Here is an 18,091-nt window from a genome sequence, read left to right on the forward strand (position 1 = left end):
CACCTTCTCAACTCTGGTTCCAACTCTGTGGAACTCCCTCCCCTCACACATTCAACACACCCATGACTACATGGCCTTCCGCAAAGCACTAAAATCCTGGCTTTTTCCATAATGCCGATATGACCTTCTAAAGCCACTGAGTTCCTGCAACCTGCAGACAGATGTTCAAAGAGATACCGAGCAATGACACAGCTGAAAAGAACTAATAATTCACTAATAAGGTCACACTGAGTGCGGCGATTGCAAAACACGTAAATTAAATCCGGAACAGTGGGCTCATAAAAATAAAACCTCCACCCAGACACTCACCTCTCCTATAACTATACTCACTCTCCACTCTACATCAACACACAATAGAGTGCAGTACACCCCTCAATCAATTTCGGCCTAGATGCTAACATACGAACAATACTCTTGAACACATCTACACCCTGCTAGAAAGCATATCAAATTCGGCCTCGCTGCACACATAAGCCTCCTACACAGGCCTAATGCAGCCAAAACCCAGTCTCGGAGTCCAACCTCAAGACTGCAGACATTCAATTGATCTCGATACCACTACACCTAATGCAAGGATGCAACTACCATCAAGCAATCGCATCAGCTGCGCACATAATGAGTGCACCCAAGCACCCTATGATACCCTACTCTCTCAACTGACCTTGACTTCGGTCCCCGAGGGCGTTCAACCCACAAGCGCTTTGAGGTCATACCAATGATATATAGAGTGCTATATAAATATCAAATAACATAACATAACACATTATTGGAAAAAGGGAGGTCAAGACCACAATATATTCCATGGCCACAGATAGACAAGGATAATTTAAGGTGCAAGCTTCCGAGTTTGACTTTGGGCTCTGGGAAATGGATATATGAATTAGAAAAAATTACAGGAGGAAACACGCTGGTCATAGGGGACATAAAAGGTCTCCTGGCGGCTATTCTTGGGGAAACAGCTGATGACATATGGAGGAGAGCAGGATATTCAAGTGTGACAGCACAAAACACAGCGCATGACAGAGCGCCGTTTAATAGTTGTAGAGCAGACATGTGTAGAGCTCTCAGGGTACAGTACCCCGATACATCAGATATGGGTGTAATTATGGCACGGAAGATGAAGGAAAATGAAGACCCTATTGCTTACATTCAGGATATTCAGGAAAAATGGCAATTTGAAACTCACGAGCCGTGGGACAAAACAGTCTCATTATTTTACCAAATTTTGTGTCAAGGGTTGCCTAAGCCAGTGCCTAAGCCAGTGCAGAGGCAAATGAAGAAACAAGTGAGAATGGAGGCGAAGCCATGGACTGAGATACAGTTGACAATAGTAGACCATTGTCGGTTGCTACAAGAGACAAATAGGAAGAAAGATGAGTCTTGTAAAATTGAGTTGGCCAAGTTAGTTCAGAATAAATAGTAAAAATGTGCCATAGAAGGGGCGGTATTGATAAGTGGAGAAGGATTGGGAATGCAGGAAGCAATGGGTGCATCGCAGGCGAATAATCAGTGCCCGATCAAGGTGGATACGGGTTTGTGCCACGAGGCAGAGGTATGGGCTATAGAGGAAGAGGAGGTGGATTTCAAAATAATCAAGGTGGGTTCCAGAATACGCAGAATGAGAATCAGAGTACCCATGGAGGATTTAGCCAAGGGGGCTTGTCAGAAGGGCAACCCCAGTGTGTTGGACTTGTGGGATAACAGGGCGCATTGCACACATATGTGGAAACCCAGGGAATGTACAGAATGGCCAATTTTCAAGAGGGGGTCAGCTTATCCTCCACCATAAAGCACACAAACTAGGGAAGGGTTTGCCTAAGATCACACATTGTATCAGGCACAAGCGCAGCGAGTACAGCAGGTATAGCACCAAGAGTGAGTGAAAATGAATCCACCTCAAGGGCAGTCACTACAACCCCCTATGCAGACACAGCAGTATACAAACACAGAACAAGTGCTGACACCCAGAATAGGAGGTGTCACTATAGTAGGGTCAGGGATAAGCCTGTAACCACAATAGGACAGCTCACAGGGTGACCTGATAGGAGGTGTCACTATAGTAGGGTCAGGGATAAGCCTGTAACCACAATAGGACAGCTCACAGGGTGACCTGATGTGTTCAGTACTATCTGTGACACCAGACCCCCCAAGAGGAACCAAGCATCAATGTGACGATAGGAGGCAAATCCTTTTCTTTTCCCACTACACTGGAGCAACTTGTTTGTGTATAGGAAAAGGAAAACATCCAATGGCAGGAATTGCCATGAATGTCAAGGGTTCTCTAGGGCTACGAGTCGAGTTACTGTTACCAATGAATTACCAATCGCTATAGGAGAATGTGACATGTCTGTTCCTTTGTTGTATTCACGGCAGACACTGGTTAACATTTTGGGAAGAGATATGGGAAGATGATTTAATTTACTGATCAAGGGATAGTGGGCTCCACTCCAGGAATACACTATTTAAATGTGGGTGAATTTATACTGGTGTTCACAGGGCAAGTGGCTCTGCAATGCTTTCCAGTAGATACAGAGATTTTTCTATATGGAGTGAGCATTCTAATGGCATGACTACCTGGCTTAGTGGGAAAAATTGTGAGGATACCAGATGAGTTTTTGTTTAGACCGCAAATACCTATGTACGAAATGGGGGGACAGACTATACCTATAGAATTATAAGCAGCCATAGTACGAAAGGAGATGGCAATGCTTGAAGGTGTAGATGATGAGCGTAGATCATGGAGAACAATAATAACTTTCGAGGAAGGGTACAGATTGACTGACATAACTGATGACGACATGTTCAGGGAAGACCAAACAGATGATGAAGTGGTGTTCTTTATGAGCATCACATACTGCATAAGGATAGGAAAAAAGGAAGTCCCACAGCAAATGACGATAATGCGGCAGCGTCCAGTATTTTTTTAGGAAGACTTGGGGAAGGTGCCAAGTGTCCTTTGGACCACAGTCTCTTATGACGTAGATTTATTAAAGGGAATAGGGGAAGTCAAAACAAAGCTGAAGCCAGAAGCGATTTTACCTCGAGCAAGACAGTACCCCATGTCTCGAGAGGCTGATGAGGGTATATTTCAGACTATATCAGCACTGGTGAAACAAGGAATTCTGGTGCCATCAGAATCGCCGTGTAATACTGCAATGATCTGATTAAGAAATCTACAGGGGGGGTCAAGATATGAGACCAATTATCCAGATTATAGAGGCACAGTTTCCTTAAGTTCCCGGTGGAAGCTCGATATTTCACGGTGATCGATTTGAAAAATGTGTTTTTCTCGATCCTGTTTTGCAAAGACTCACAAGCCTTGACTTCCTTTATGTTCCGCCATACTTGACTGAAACATACTCGTTTGCCCCAGGGGTACTGTGAGACCCCATCAATCTTTAACAGAGTCTTACAGATGCATATAGGCAATATTGATGTTAAGAGTGCAGTGATACAATACGTAGATGACATTTTAATTTGTAGCACCAGGGTAGATGAGTGCAGACAAGACTCGATTCCATTGATGGCAATTCTAGCAGACAAGGGAAATAAGGTAGACAAGCAGAAATTACAATACTGCCAAGAAGAGGAGTTATACATAGGGCAGCTGATGTCACAGGAAGGAAAGAAGGTGACACCGGAAAGAGCTGAGGCAATTATGAAAACCAGAAAGCCAAATACAGTGAAACAGATGCAACAATTTTTGGGGTTATGCAACTATGTTAGCCTGGGTGTTTGATTACAGTTCATACACAAAACCCCTTTCGCAAGCTTTAAAGAAGGCCCAAGTGGATAAAGTAAAAATAGAATGGACCGAGGAAATGGAGGAAGGGTTTGAGAAACTGTAAAAAACAATTTGTACAGCCCCTGTTTTGGGAATTCCCAATTATGCTGAGGAATTTTGTTTATTTTCACACACAAATGAGACAGTCAAGACAGCAGTGCTTACACAGAGAACTACATTGGGGAACAAGCCTTTAGCGTATTACAGTGGGATTGTAGACCCTGTTATGAGAGGACACTTTCCTTGCAAACAGTCATTGGCAGCTACCGCATCCACAATTGAGAAGTCTACAAGTATTGTCATGGGCTGCTCTATGACACTTTTCGTGGAGCATGCTCTATTTGCCATTTTAGAGAACCCAAAGGCACATTGACATCCCAAAGAGCTTCAGCTTATGAGGTAATGATTTCTAATCCGGAAATTAAAATTGTAAGATGTGAAATAGTGAATCCTACCACGTTTATAGCTGAGCCAGTAGAAGAAGGCGATCATGTGCATGACTGTGCTAATTATGTTGAATTTTATGATGATATACCCCACGTGAAGGAAAATGCTTTAGCAGGAGGGAAAATTCTTTTTATTTTTGGTTCTTCTAAAATTGATCAGACTAGTGGGGAAAGGCATTCAGGCGCCGCAATAGTGAGACATAAATTAAATGGAGAATTTGAAATTGTAGCAAGTGCAAGTCTACCATCTCACTTTTCAGCACAAGCAGTTAGTAGCACTTATTGTCGCACTCGAGAAACACGAAGGACAGGAAGTGACGGTGTACAGTGGCTCCGTCTATGTGACGTCAACCGAACATGCAGGATTAGCTCGATGGGAAAGGAGGGGCTACCTCCATGCGGACGGCACTCCGTTACAGCATGCATCCTTATTGGACAGGCTTATTAGGGCATTAGAACTCCCAGTGGCCATACCGATTGTTAAATGCACAATGCACACTAAGGGAACAGATTTTATCTCTTGTGGGAACGAAGCTGCAGACGAAGAAACCAAAAGGGTTGCATATTCCCCTGATATTTTGAGTTTTGATACTGAGAGAATTAACGAAAATGTAGTCACAACTATGTTAATGCAAGAAGGGTTTAATAAATTGTCGATAACCCAATTAATGGAGATTCAAGGAAGTGCACCGCAGGAAGAGAAGGAATTATGGAAAGGGAAGGGGTTTTCTTTATCCCCCACTTAAGCATTATGGCGAAAAGACAGCATTGGAAAGCTGGTGATGCCAGTACCGTTAATAAAGGTCATGCTTGAACAGTTGCATTACCCAGAGCATTAAACTAGGAAGAGTCTTGCTGCTATTATTGCAGAAGACTGGTTAATTCTGAATTTGTTGGAGCACGGTGCACTATTTATGGTAAACTGCATCGTGTGTCAAAAGTTTACTGCTGGGCATACACTGAGAACGATTAGAGGGGTAATACCTTGACCAAATCATCAGTTTCAGCATTTACATATTGGCTATGTTGATATGCTGCAAGTATGTAATGGATAACGTTATTTATTAGTGGGGGTGTGTCCCTTCTCTAGGTGGATCGGGGCAGGCCTGTGTACACACCCTGAGTGTACACACCGTGATGCCACTTGCACAGCAAAGTTTTTAGTGCGTGAAGTCTTCCTGAGATGGGGTGTGTGTTAAGTGCTGAGATCCGACAATGGGCCACATTTTGTTAATGAACTATTTGAACAATTAGGGCTTCTATTGAACATTAAACATAACATTTTCTTCTGCTTATCACCTGCAAGTGAACAGCATATGTGAGAGACTCAACGACCTCCTTAAAGAAAGGATTGCCAAGATTAAATTGGCTTTGAAGAAGGGATGCCTATACTGCCTACCCCTAGCGTTATATGCCCTTCGGAATCAGCTAGGATCAGACCATCACCTCACCCCTCACGAGCTAGTGACCCGGCGATGAATGAGAACGCCCTTCACACCTCCGTCTAGGAGTCAAAGTGATACCCAGAGTGTAGCTAAAACCTTAGGTGATGAATTGCATGATTATTTGACATGTATGACTTCTAGCATCTCTCTCATTTCAGATCAAATCAAGAGCCAGGGGATCGGTCTCAGAACACAGAAGAAGACAATTCAACAACCAACCCAACTGAACTTTTATCGGCACCTAAGTTATATGTTGGAGACCTAATATTGGTAAAGAATCTTACTATAAAGTGGCATGAGCCAGGTTTTAATGGCCCCTCTTCCATTGAAAATATAACCCCTTCAGCTGCAAGGTCCAAGGAAGACGAGCTTGGCTTGACTAAGGGGATGTAAAGGCCTATAGAGGTGAGACCCTCCCTCCCACCAGTGCTGATCCAGAGGCAAGACAAGAAGAAGAATTTCAGCGTGTGCAGACTCGATTTATGACGAAGAAGAAGAGGGACGATAAAGCAACGACCAGTGGATGAGACAGATTTAGCTTTGACTAACATTCGGAGGACACTCCTTATAGATACATTAGCAGGAGTGCAAAGACTTGCTGAGAATGTTAGTGGGTCAAAAATCAACAATATAAACACATTGAAGCATCAAAGTTATGCCTAAATGTTAGTTCCTGATCAGAAATTGGAAACAAGATCAGTATCCAGATTAATTTCATGGTGCATACCTGTTCCGAGCAGTAAAACACATGGTACTTACTGACAGTGATGTTCATCGGCTTGTGCTTGCTGTTTTTATATTTATACTGCAAGCTTATCCTGCTCTTGTCAGACGAGATGTTTGTTTGTTTGTTTGTTTTTATTACTTGTATTGCGCACCAGACCCAGGGGTAACCGGGCGCATTTTTATAAGACAGTTTACAGCTTAGTTACAGGAAAAACACATGGCAAAAAGAAACAAGAAATATACAAGGAATATATGTACACAAAATACACAGCAACGTAGTTACAGTTCTACATGAACAGGCAGTAACTGCTGGGCAGTGGGTGTGTGCAGAGTGCAGAAGTGGAGAGGGCTGCAGGATACATCCAGGCGGGATGGTGGTCTGTTATTTGTCTGCGTCTTTAATCCACTTTGTAAGCTTGTGTCGGAAGTTGAAGTATGGTTGGTTTGTCCGCAGGGTGGGTGGTAGGGAGTTCCAAAGTTGAGCTGCTTTAACCTGGAAGCTACAGCCACCGACTCTGGCTAATTTAAATCTGGGAGTTGAAATGTTGTTGGAGTTAATGGATCTGGTGAGTCTTGTAGGTTTTGTTCTCATAAATCTTGCAGAGAGGTAGCATGGTGCGGCATTGTTTAGGCATTTGTAAACAAGTGAGGCCACTTTTAGCTGGATTTTCTCCTGAGTAGAAAGCCAGTTGTTGGCCCTTCTGAGTTCGGTGATGTGGGCTCTCCTGGGAATGCATAATGCTGCTCTAAGCGCGTTGTTCTGTAAGATTTGAATTTTTTTGATAACTTCCTTGTTGGCCCCAATATAGAGCGAGTTGCAATAGTCCAACTTTGATAACACGAGCGCTCTCGCAAGTGTGATGCAGCTATTGTTGGACAGGAAGGGTTTGCCTGCTCTTATCAATTTTCAGGTGTAGGCGGTGGCCGAAGCCATCGCGTTCACCTGCTTGTTGAGTGAAAGGGTAGAGTCCAGGTAGAAACCCAGGGTTTTTACCTCGTGAGCGGTTGTGATTTGGTTATTATCTATGTTAAAAGAGGAGTAGTTGGGGCCTAGTGTTTTGTGGGTGGCGGGTGTGCCAAGGATATTGATCTCAGTTTTGTCATCATTCAGGCATAGTCCATCAGTGGCCATCCATGCCTGGATGATGAGATACACCCTGTTCACCAAGGCCAAATCCTTATCATAATCACCAGTAAGTGGTAGGAGAATCTGAGTATCGTCTGCATAGTTAGTGTAGGTGATACCAAGAAGGTCCAGATCATCAAAAAGGGGCTTTGTGAAGATGTTGTAGAGTGTAGGGAAGACGCACGATCCCTGGGGCACGCCGCATGTAATGGGGACAGGGTCCGCTGCCGCAGTGGTGGAGAAGACTCTCATGGTCCTATTATTGAGGAAGGATTGGATCCAGTCTATGGCTTCTTCCGAGAAGTGCGCAGCCATGTCCAAATGCCTACAAAGGACCTTGTGGTCAACAAGGTCAAATGCAGCTGATAGGTCCAGAAGGAGGAGTAAAGCTGGTTTTCCCTGATCCCTTAGCTCGTCAATTTGTGCTTTTAGATCTAAGAGGGCTGTTTCGGTTCCGTGCTGGGGACGGAAACCAGACTGCCCTTCTCCCAGCAGGTTATTAGTTCCGAGGTGTTTCTGAATTTGAGAGTATGCCACTTTATCTATGATTTTTAGGAGGAATGGCACAGTGGTGATTGGGCGGTAATTAGTGGGTATGGCTGGGTCTAGCGTCTCTTTTTTAAGTAGTGGGAGAACCCAAGATTCTTTTAAGTTACTTGGTATAGATCCTGTAGTGAAAGAGGCATCAATGAGTTTTGAGATAAAGGGAGCTAGGACTCTGGCTGCGTCCTTTATCAGTTGGGCTGGACATTGGTCCCCCTGACAGTTTGATGGTTTTAGTGACAGAATGATTTTTTCAGTCTCAATAATAGAAACTTTGGAGAACTTGAAGCGAGGAGTGTCAGTGTTATTTTTGGGGGGGTGGTAGACATTTTAGGCTTTGCATCCAAGCTGAGTGATGCTTTTTTCTTGGCAATTTTATATTGGATAGTTGACACTTTGTTAGCTAGGGCTTGCTGAATATTAGTGCACCATGGTTTGTCTTTGACACAATTGTCTGGCACCGGGATAGGAGATTCTATTTCCTTTAGGATGATAAAGAGTTCCTTCATGCTGGAGTTGGCTTGGGCTATTCTAGTGTTATAGGTTTCTCGTTTTGCCGAAAATATTTCCTTTTTGTAGAGGGTGGATATATCTCTCAGAGTGCTTTTATTTTCTTCAGAGGGTTGTAGTTTCCATGCGACCTCAGATTGTCTTTTTTTGGTGCAAAGTGTTTTCAAGTGGGGGGTGTACCAGGAGTTGAGGTTGGCTTTAGGTTTACTTTGTCTCATTTTAAGCGGTGCAATTGAGTCCAGTGCAGAGGCCATACTTTTGTTATACTCATTCACTAGAGTTTCGGGGTCCAGGTTGTCTGGTAGTGAATTCAGTCTGGGGAGGATAAGCGGAAGTAGGTTATCTGTGGTGATGTTTTTCTTATTACTTGTCGGGATGGACGGAGCTGGCTGGGCTAAGGTAGGAGTCGGTCTGTTTCTAGAACAAATGTTATCAGGTGGTGGTCTGTCCAGATTTGGGGGGAGATCGATAGGATGGAGGCGTTGCAGTTATGGTCTGCCACCCAATCAAGTATTCTGCCTTTGTTACGGGTAGGGTGAAGAACTCTTTGTGTGAAGCCTAGTTCAGAGAGTAGGTTAACCACTCTACTTGCATGTGGGTTGTTTTGGTCATTGAAGCCCAGGTTAATGTCCCCTAAAAGGATGACCTGTGATGAGTTTTTTAGGTTATGAGATAGAGTGGTGGAGATGTCTTCCTCGAAGGTTCCGATATGGCCTGGGGGTCTATAAATCAAGTGGATGGTGAGGGTTTGGGAGTTGTTAATAGCTAATTTGGCTGTTAGGCTTTCACAGGATTTAGTGTCATTAGCTGGGACTATCCTGGTAGATAAGTTGGATTTGACGATAAGGGCTCTGCCTCCTGCACGGGCTTCATTTCTGTCTGATCTCAGAATGGTGTAACCATTGGGGATCGCTAACATGATAGCAGGTCCTGCAGCGGCATAGAGGCAGGATTCCTTAAGGGCCAAGAAGTCGAGGTTTTCGGTCTGAATGAGCTCAGCAATCTCAATGGCATGAGCAATCATGGATCTGGCGTTAATTAAAGCACCTTTAATGTGGGGGGTGGTGGATAGAGGTGTGCGTATCTTTTCATGGGTCGTGGCAGGGGGGTGCATACGCGCATTCTGTGTTTTGGGGTTAGGGTTGTGAGGTTTTTCTGTACTCCTGTTAAATGTAGGCTTGCTACGGTTGGACGAAGTCAACGTTCTAGCGAGAGGTTCATATATTTTAGCAAGTCTGGCTCGGAGTCTATCATTTCTGGATGTGGTATTGCGCGGTTTGGACTTGGTAGAGCAAGGCTGTTGGTGTGCTTCAAGTTGGTCATTGTGATTTGTTAGTGGTAAAGGTTGTGACTGAGTCATGGTGGGAGAGAGGGCCCAGAATTGAAGGGTAGTGTAACCAGTGGCAGGTACTGGAGCGATCCCGAGTTTGTGAACTAGGAGTGCTGTTAGTGTGAAGAGGGCTAGGGTGGCTCGTAAAGTTTGCATCTTGTGGTGATGTCGTGGTAGGGTAGGCAAATCACGGTGTAACAGTGCTATTGACACTTTTTTTACAGGGTCCTAAGAATGGCCCTGTAATAAGAAGGCTCTGCATTGCAATCATCGAGCAGATTGTACAATTACAGGTGTTAAGAGATTTGATGATTGTATTAAAAATGAGAAATGTAGAAGCTGACACAGTTTTAGAGAATGAACAAGTGCTACCAGCACAAGGATGGCGCAAAAGGTGGATGCCAATGTTTTTGGTTTTTGTGCATAATATATGCCTGTATGATTACTCTTTTTATCTTTCTGGTCCTCATTTTCTACAGTCGCTATCGTGTTAGCACTTCCACTGAGGCAGACGTCCATATAGTTCTCCCCACTACGAGAACTGCTTTTGACGTGCTTCATGAGTATTATGGGACACATAAGAGAAGTGCAGAGGAAGATAATGAGGGGATAAATAACAATATAGACAATGCAGCACACTTGGGTAATAACATGTGGTATCAGCAGACAAGGGAAGTAGGGGAAAAGACATCTAAGGAGAGTTGCTACGTCTGTGCTCTCATACCCTATGCCATGAATATAGTGTGAACTTTCCTCTCCAGAGAAGACTCAGAATACGATGCCAGGTGCCTCGTTCATCTTGCAGCATGTATGACCATGACCAGAGGACAATTCCAGGAAATGTGGGCCCCTTTACGATGGAGATCGAAATGGCCATTTCCATTCCAGGATGATTATAGCAAGACTTCACAGATGGAAAAGGAACCTGGATGGGAGAGCAAGATGCTTGTGTTTCCTGCAGAAGGACAGGAAGAGATAGTCATGAAAGATATGAAGAGAATGGAATTCCCTGATATAACAGTGATAGGTGGATCACCTGGATGTTGGGAACAAACTCAAGTCTTAGTCTATGGACGAGTGAAGTCCAAGATAGGATGGGAAGGAGGACTGATGTCCTGTGCATCTCATCTACTGAAGTAATAAGATCTGCAAGAGGTAAAGAGAGTAAACACTGGGTGTTTGAAGTCATGGTCTCTGCATGCAAAACTACTGATATGGGTAGATGATGAATTGGGTCCAATGGTTGTGATCCAATTGGCGAATGTGACATTGTGTTTCCGAAGAGAAGGAAGGAAGTTTGTAGAAGATAACAGGCTGCAAAACTACAGTTGATGTTTCCAGAATGTGAGCAGGGACAGCCGTCCTGATGGATCAATATTGGGCTAGTGGGCCTAGGGCCTACATAAAGCTGCCCAAGGATTGGGCAGGGACATGCTCCTTTGTGCTTATCCATGTTTCAGCATTAGTGATTCCTCAGAGGGTCCTGAACATTGGACATTTTTTTAAAGTAGATGCCCATTTGAGAAGAAGAAGATAGGTTGAATTTCTCAATCGAACCAGAGGAGAAAATTACTTCTCAGCTAAGTCAATAGAAGCATATGACTCCATTCCTTATGAGCACAGGTTGTTCAGTAAGACTGCTTCAATATTTACGACTATCTTCATGCCTGGGATCCAGATGATGGCCAATGTCAAATGGTTGCAAATTACCAGTTAGGAGCTTCTGCAGACGATCAACACCACCATAAAGGGATTCAATGCTATCAAAGAAGAGCTGAGGGCCATACGACTAATAACCCGACAGAACAGATATGTCCATGACATGATCACAGCTATGCAAGGAGGACTTTGCTCCAAAATAAGGCCATCAAGTTGCACATTCATACCTTCTCACGATGACGAGAATGGGGCCTTAACAGAGGCCATAACATTGTTGACGATCCTGCAAAACAAGATGGAAGACAAGACCGAGGACATTATAGATGACAGTTGGTTTGCTTCCATATTCTCATGGATTCTGCAGTGGATGGCAAATATCTTCAAGTTTTCTTTTGGAACAATACTGGTGATGGTGATGTTTGGATTCTATCAGGATAATAATGGCCCAATGTAAGAAAACAGCAAAAAAAGCAGTAGGAATGAAGATCATGATCGATGTCGAATCAGGGTTTGGCCCAAGGAATTGACTGATGAAGAAGTAAGAAAATACATAGAAGCCAGCATTGTAGCACCTGAAGGAACGAAGTTCCTGTATCCAAAGAATCATAAGAAGTATGTGGGACGATGGGTCTATTGTAATCAAAATGGACAGTGTAACTATATGACCTGGAGTGTGGATTAACATGTAAAATCAGCTGGCACCCTAAGAGGGGTGATGAAGATCTGGACTCCAAAGAAGCACTTCTTCAAGAGAAAATACCAGGATGTGGAGACTATTGAAGAGGTGGTTGATCACTCAACCAGAGCGGGGAATATAGAGGAGCAGTTACATGCCTCTGCAGGAAATCGCACACCCCTACCTCCTATATGTTGGAAGCCTGAGATTGTGCCATGTTTGACACCAGCAGTTGTGACCATACCACAGCGAATATTCGAAAGAACGTACCCACTAAGAAAGCCCTATCAAATATATTCCTGAAGAGACGATAATCTGAGGGAGGAACTCCCTGAGGGAATATGAAAAAGAGCAAAATTGAAGCTGGTGACGTCACACGAGACGATCGTGACGCACTGAGAAGACTGGGTGAAGAAAATGCATGCACCTTACAGAAACTGATAACAAATTTAAGAATCGAGTAAACTTTCATATGCAAAAAGAAGATTGCACATGTGGGACGCACTGCAGAAAATACAAGCCGTTCAATAACTGTACAGATGCTGTAATGCAAGTAGATTAAGTAATCTTAGAAGCTGGCTATACGTAGTAAATGGACTGCAGGCGAAGCCGCCATTGTATAGAAGCTAGAAATCGGTGTCATGAATTTAGTGAGCCCGGACCCATTGAGAGGAAAGGCTGAGAACGGTGTCTCAGCAAGAATTGTCTGAGATCGTGGGTATGAATGGCGAGGCTGTCTGGCCTTGAACCAAAGCTGCAGCAAGCCAAGAACGGTTATCTATTCTTGAAGGCAGCAAACATGAGAAGCTGAATCATCACTTGTTAAGGTGCAAAGAAAGAACACCAAGTGTGCCAAGTTTTGTACGTTTAACACATTTAAATGCTGAAAAATGTACCAAATCATGGTCTCCTTTCACGTGGGCCAAGGATGGAAATAGAGTTGAGCTTGGAGTCCTAGAACAACGATAGTGCGTGCTCACACTCCCTTATGTTCCCAGAGACAAGAATACTCTGCAAGGCCAGGTTCAAAGACAATCTTCATGGCAGAAGGCATGGGTGATGAGCAGTGGTCGAAGTGTATGAAAAGAAGTAGTGGAACTATGTTCCCTGCTGTCCTGCTCCCACCACCTGCCCTGCGCATAGCAAACTCCCCAAAAAACTTGTTTGCTATTTAAGGGAATTGTTCAGTGCAGTGCACTGAAGTGCAGCTTTCAACTTCGTCCTACACTTTTTTTTAAAAATGAAATAATTTCCAAACTTTCTTTTTAAAATTAAAGTATAGGAACAGTAAAACTTAATTAAAAGAAGTAGAGGAGCACCGCTCCCAACCCCTCCCGCTCACTTTGACCACTGGTGATGAGAGACGTTGGGCTAATTGGGTGGGGAGGTAAAGTCAAGTCTACATCCTGTTACCTGGGTCTAAGCTTACGTGCTGCTAAGTGAACCTAATGTTCCAGACATGGCACGAGCGTGACAACCAATTATAGAGGGACATATAACGAAGGGCCTTATAGTTTGAAGACCAATGATATACTATGTACTTAATAGTGTTGAAGATGACACATTTTAGAGGTAGGCATAAGTTGTTCACCTGACAGTAGATATCCAATCACAATCCCACCCCTTATAGGAAGTATACTTAGATGTTCCCCTTGAGCCTATCACAACCCCTCATAGTTTGTTTTTCATTTTTCATGTATTATGACATCACCTATGACAAATTTTGTTTTATATAATTTTTTTTCTATGAAGAATGCACTGAGAGATTGAGCGAACGTCCGTTGTAGCTCCCTGTTTTTGATAATGGGTATTAAAACAGCAACCTTTGTAATCTTCCTGAGTTGGTTCAATTATTTGGTGACAGAGTTATTCTGCATCCCCATTAATTGCATGCACGATACCCAAAGGTCTCTACTCTCACTCTGAAAGCCATATTTACTTAAACATCATTGGCAAATGATAAGTAGACTAGAAGTGTCATTTCTTCTCCCATAGAAAAGGATGCTAATGCAATCCCATGCATCCCTCACTCTTGACTCAAAAGGCGATTGAGATTGACACTTGTAGCAGAAAATCACAAAACCATTTTTCTTTCTTGGGTGGGTGCATTGAAATCCCATGCATTCTGAATCAATAATGCAACTTCCCTAACCCAAAAACAGCAAAATTCGGATCCCACACATTGTAAACCTACTTTGAAATTGCGCACACATGCTAGTAACCCAAAGCACCATATTTTCATGGGAAATGTGAAGCATGCAACAGTTCTCGGATCCCAGCACTCGTTGGTGATATTGGGGAAAGCACGTTTCTTTGAATTATTTGACATGTAACGTTATGTATAATTTAGAAATGTTTTGAAGCAAGAAAGTTTTTAATAAACTGGCCAATAATTGTCATATGGCTATACAACTAAGTACTGCTTAGACATGTGTTGCATTATTTAAGATTAGAATTGGCAAAAATATTATTAATACTCTGTTATGTTCTGGAATGCGTCTATTATATTTAGCCAGATTGTCACAGGCAGGCCAAGTTTAATTGGGTAAACAAGTCTATGTATTATGCACTGATGTTTTATGGTGACTTCCCATGCATAAACTAAGGTGAGCACCTTCAATGTCGTTGACATTTTAACTGTGAAGGGGAACGTGCAGTGTAATTTCATATATTAGGCATAGCTTCTGTTTCTCCTATGGCACCTACCTGTGATGTCACTTGCTGCAGTGTTGCCCTCACATGATGTCACTTTGTGTCAGATTGGAAAAAAGGCTGCGCCTTTATGCGCACCTCACCACACACACCACACACACACACACTAATCTAAAAAATTACTTTAAAAGACGGGGAAGCTCATTTTCCTCAGTGGCTTAACGTGAATGAAAGACGTAAAAGCCTTTCGTAAAGTTTTTGCACGTTTCATTGATGCCTCCCCACAGTTTCGTTCATTTCTATGGTGGAGAGTAGGGGTGGAACGCAACTTGCATTTCCGACACCTCTCTTCCTCTCTGCCATACAAATGCCCTAGCATTTGCGCTGCCATGCATTTTCATACTGATGGAAAAGCTGGGGATCCCTACGGAGCCCACCAGATTCATGCGGCAGCATAAAAAAGCCAGACTCCATAGGGATCGATTGTGCGTGCTGACTGCCATGCTGGAATGGCAGACAACGTGTACAATAAAATGTTGTCTGCCATGTGTACTCGATAGACAGCGTTTACAATTACAGTGAAACATTGCCTACAATGCGCGCATGGCAGGCAGCATTTAATTTTTATTGTAAACACTGCCTGCTATAAGAGTATGGTAGGCAGTGTTTACACATTTGCATTGCAGAATTCAAAGGGGAGGGTGAAGGGTAATGTGCACATCACCTTTTTGGATTGTGCATTTGCACTCCGCCATGCAAATGACCAAAATCTTGCGACGGAGAGCCGCCTATGTGTATGTCTAAACGTAACGGTTCCCTGCTGCTAAATTACGCAATGGAGCAAAATGAATTCAAGAGTGGATCACTAAAGAGTGAAACAAGGCATATCCACATTTGCCTTTTATTTTTCCTCTCTGCCCTGCCAAGAAATAAATGCTGCTTATAAGTAACGCTTTGCAAGCAGCATTTATTAACAATTTCCTATTGAATATGCTTGGTCTTAGGCAGGTGCTAAACCAAAGAGTATTCCATGGAATCCATTCGCTCCACGCCTGCATGAAAATATAATACAGGCGTTTAATGAAAAACACTGAGAAGACGGAGGACGGATTCACAGCAGAGAACTTACCTCTGGTCCGTGCCCTTCCTCCAACATGTCACTGCTACAAAATGGGGCAGAGAGGTAAATCAAGGTGACATCTTGATTTTTCACCTCAATTTACCACTCTGCCTCATTTAAAATGAGACTTACTGACACAGTACAAAATATAAAAAAGGGCAGCACCGTATAGTGCATTTAGCCAAATTCCTTCCTCTTCCAGACCCTGTGGTAACATTATTTATTTGATGAAGAATGGATGGAAGGCCTGAGGCAATCTTGCAGGTATTCAAAACTGTGACTGCATGCTGACCACAGCAGTTTGTGGTAAGTGCTAAACTTGCTGGTGTCCATTTAAATGACTGTGCTTTATCTAATAATAATATAATAATAATAATAATAATAATAATATTGTGTACCTACAGCAAACGTTATGCCAGACTCCACCAGTTTCTAACGTGTTATTATGACCTCACAAAACGTCATTGAGATTATAGCCTTGCAGATGAGGGAGGGGCATTGGTCCATAACTTGATGGCGGGTCATTATCCCAAGCGATAATGACCCCTGCCGAGGTCTGTAAGGCTATTGGCACATAGTGGTAGCAGCAATGCATGTTTTGAAGGTGAAGTAAAAGGCGTTAATTTAATAGTGACTAAATTGGCAAACTGTTAGTAAATTATTTTTTTTATTTTATTGCTTACAAAGCAAACCGAGCATGAAAGCAGCAGAGCGCTTTACAAGAGGATTGTGCCAGAATCGGGCTGGGCATTTTATGAAGTAACGCAGTACTGTTGGTGGAAGCAAAGATGGATTTTTTTCTCCATCTGGCAGGTATTGTTCAGAGAGCCAGATTCTACGTGGTAGGGGATTGGCAAATTAAATGTGGTCTTATGTTATAGTATTTAAATGACAAGGTTGTCTTCATAGGTTAAGCAATTTAATTGCACACTTTGTGAAAATGGAGCAGGTTTAGGTATCTTCTAAAACTAAACGGTTTCTCTATAAGAAAGTGAAAGCATTTTCCTGTTTGAGCTTGTGCTAAAGTTTACTGGATGTTGCAGTAAAAAAAAGATCCTCACTATGAGGAAGTGAAATATTGCCTGGAAATCACATTGTCTCCCTGTCTGCTTTTGAAGTCAGGATGTTCAGAATACAGTCAATACCAGCGGTTATTGACTGCACTCGGAACAATCTGTTTGGGAGGGGCCTGGTGAACCTCATGTGCTGATATACAATATGAATTTGCTGATAACAGTAGTCTCTAAGTATTTACTTCAAAGATTATAGTGGTTCTTTTATTCTGTGAATGTTCGGTTTTTTATGTAGCAATTAATTCTTGCATTTAATGTGTTAGCAAATAAGACAACAAAGCAGAAAGTGATAAAGTGGTTTTAGCAAAATGACACACACATTGTGGTCACGTTCAGAAGCTGCGATTAGAAGTTACGTTTTCTGGCGTGAGAGAAAAAAACTGATAAACCGAGTCACATCTTCAAAGCTGTGCTTCGAGTTCAGACTGGTGCGCCCATCTCCCAAAACACAAAAAAACCCACATGTGAATAATTCAGTCATCGTGTTCGTCTTGCACTCTAGTCATTGATATATGAATTCCATTTTCCGCCTCGGGCCCTCCCCTTCCAGCACTAATTGGCACAGCGCCTCTCTTCCTCCCTCACCTGCTGTACTCAGGTCACTTATAACAAGCGCCAGAGGCCATGTTTGCAGCGTGTTTACATCCCACACAATGCGTGCGCCCACATCCGGTTCCAGATGCAATGAACTCCGAATGACCCGTCGATCCGCAGGGGAGCCCTGTTCACGAAAAAAAAGAGCAGTCCACAGCACGAGGAAAACTGCTTTAAAAAAAAGATGTTATAGAGATAACAGTCAAGGTCTCCACTCCTTTTCTGAACTCTAAAACTTGATGGAACCGAACACAGTAAGAAGAATTGCGTTCACAGACTAGGGGCCAGATTATAGAAATGTTGCACCAGTGCAAGTGAAAAGTGTGCACGGGATTAGCACTAGGGCAAAGTCTGCCCTATTTTTAAAAACACTGGCACACATTAAAAAACCATTGCACATCGACAGG

The sequence above is a fragment of the Ambystoma mexicanum genome, chromosome 8 (assembly GCF_040938575.1).
Source record: "Ambystoma mexicanum isolate Mex_15411 chromosome 8, UKY_AmexF1_1, whole genome shotgun sequence".
Taxonomy (NCBI): Eukaryota; Metazoa; Chordata; class Amphibia; order Caudata; family Ambystomatidae; genus Ambystoma; species Ambystoma mexicanum.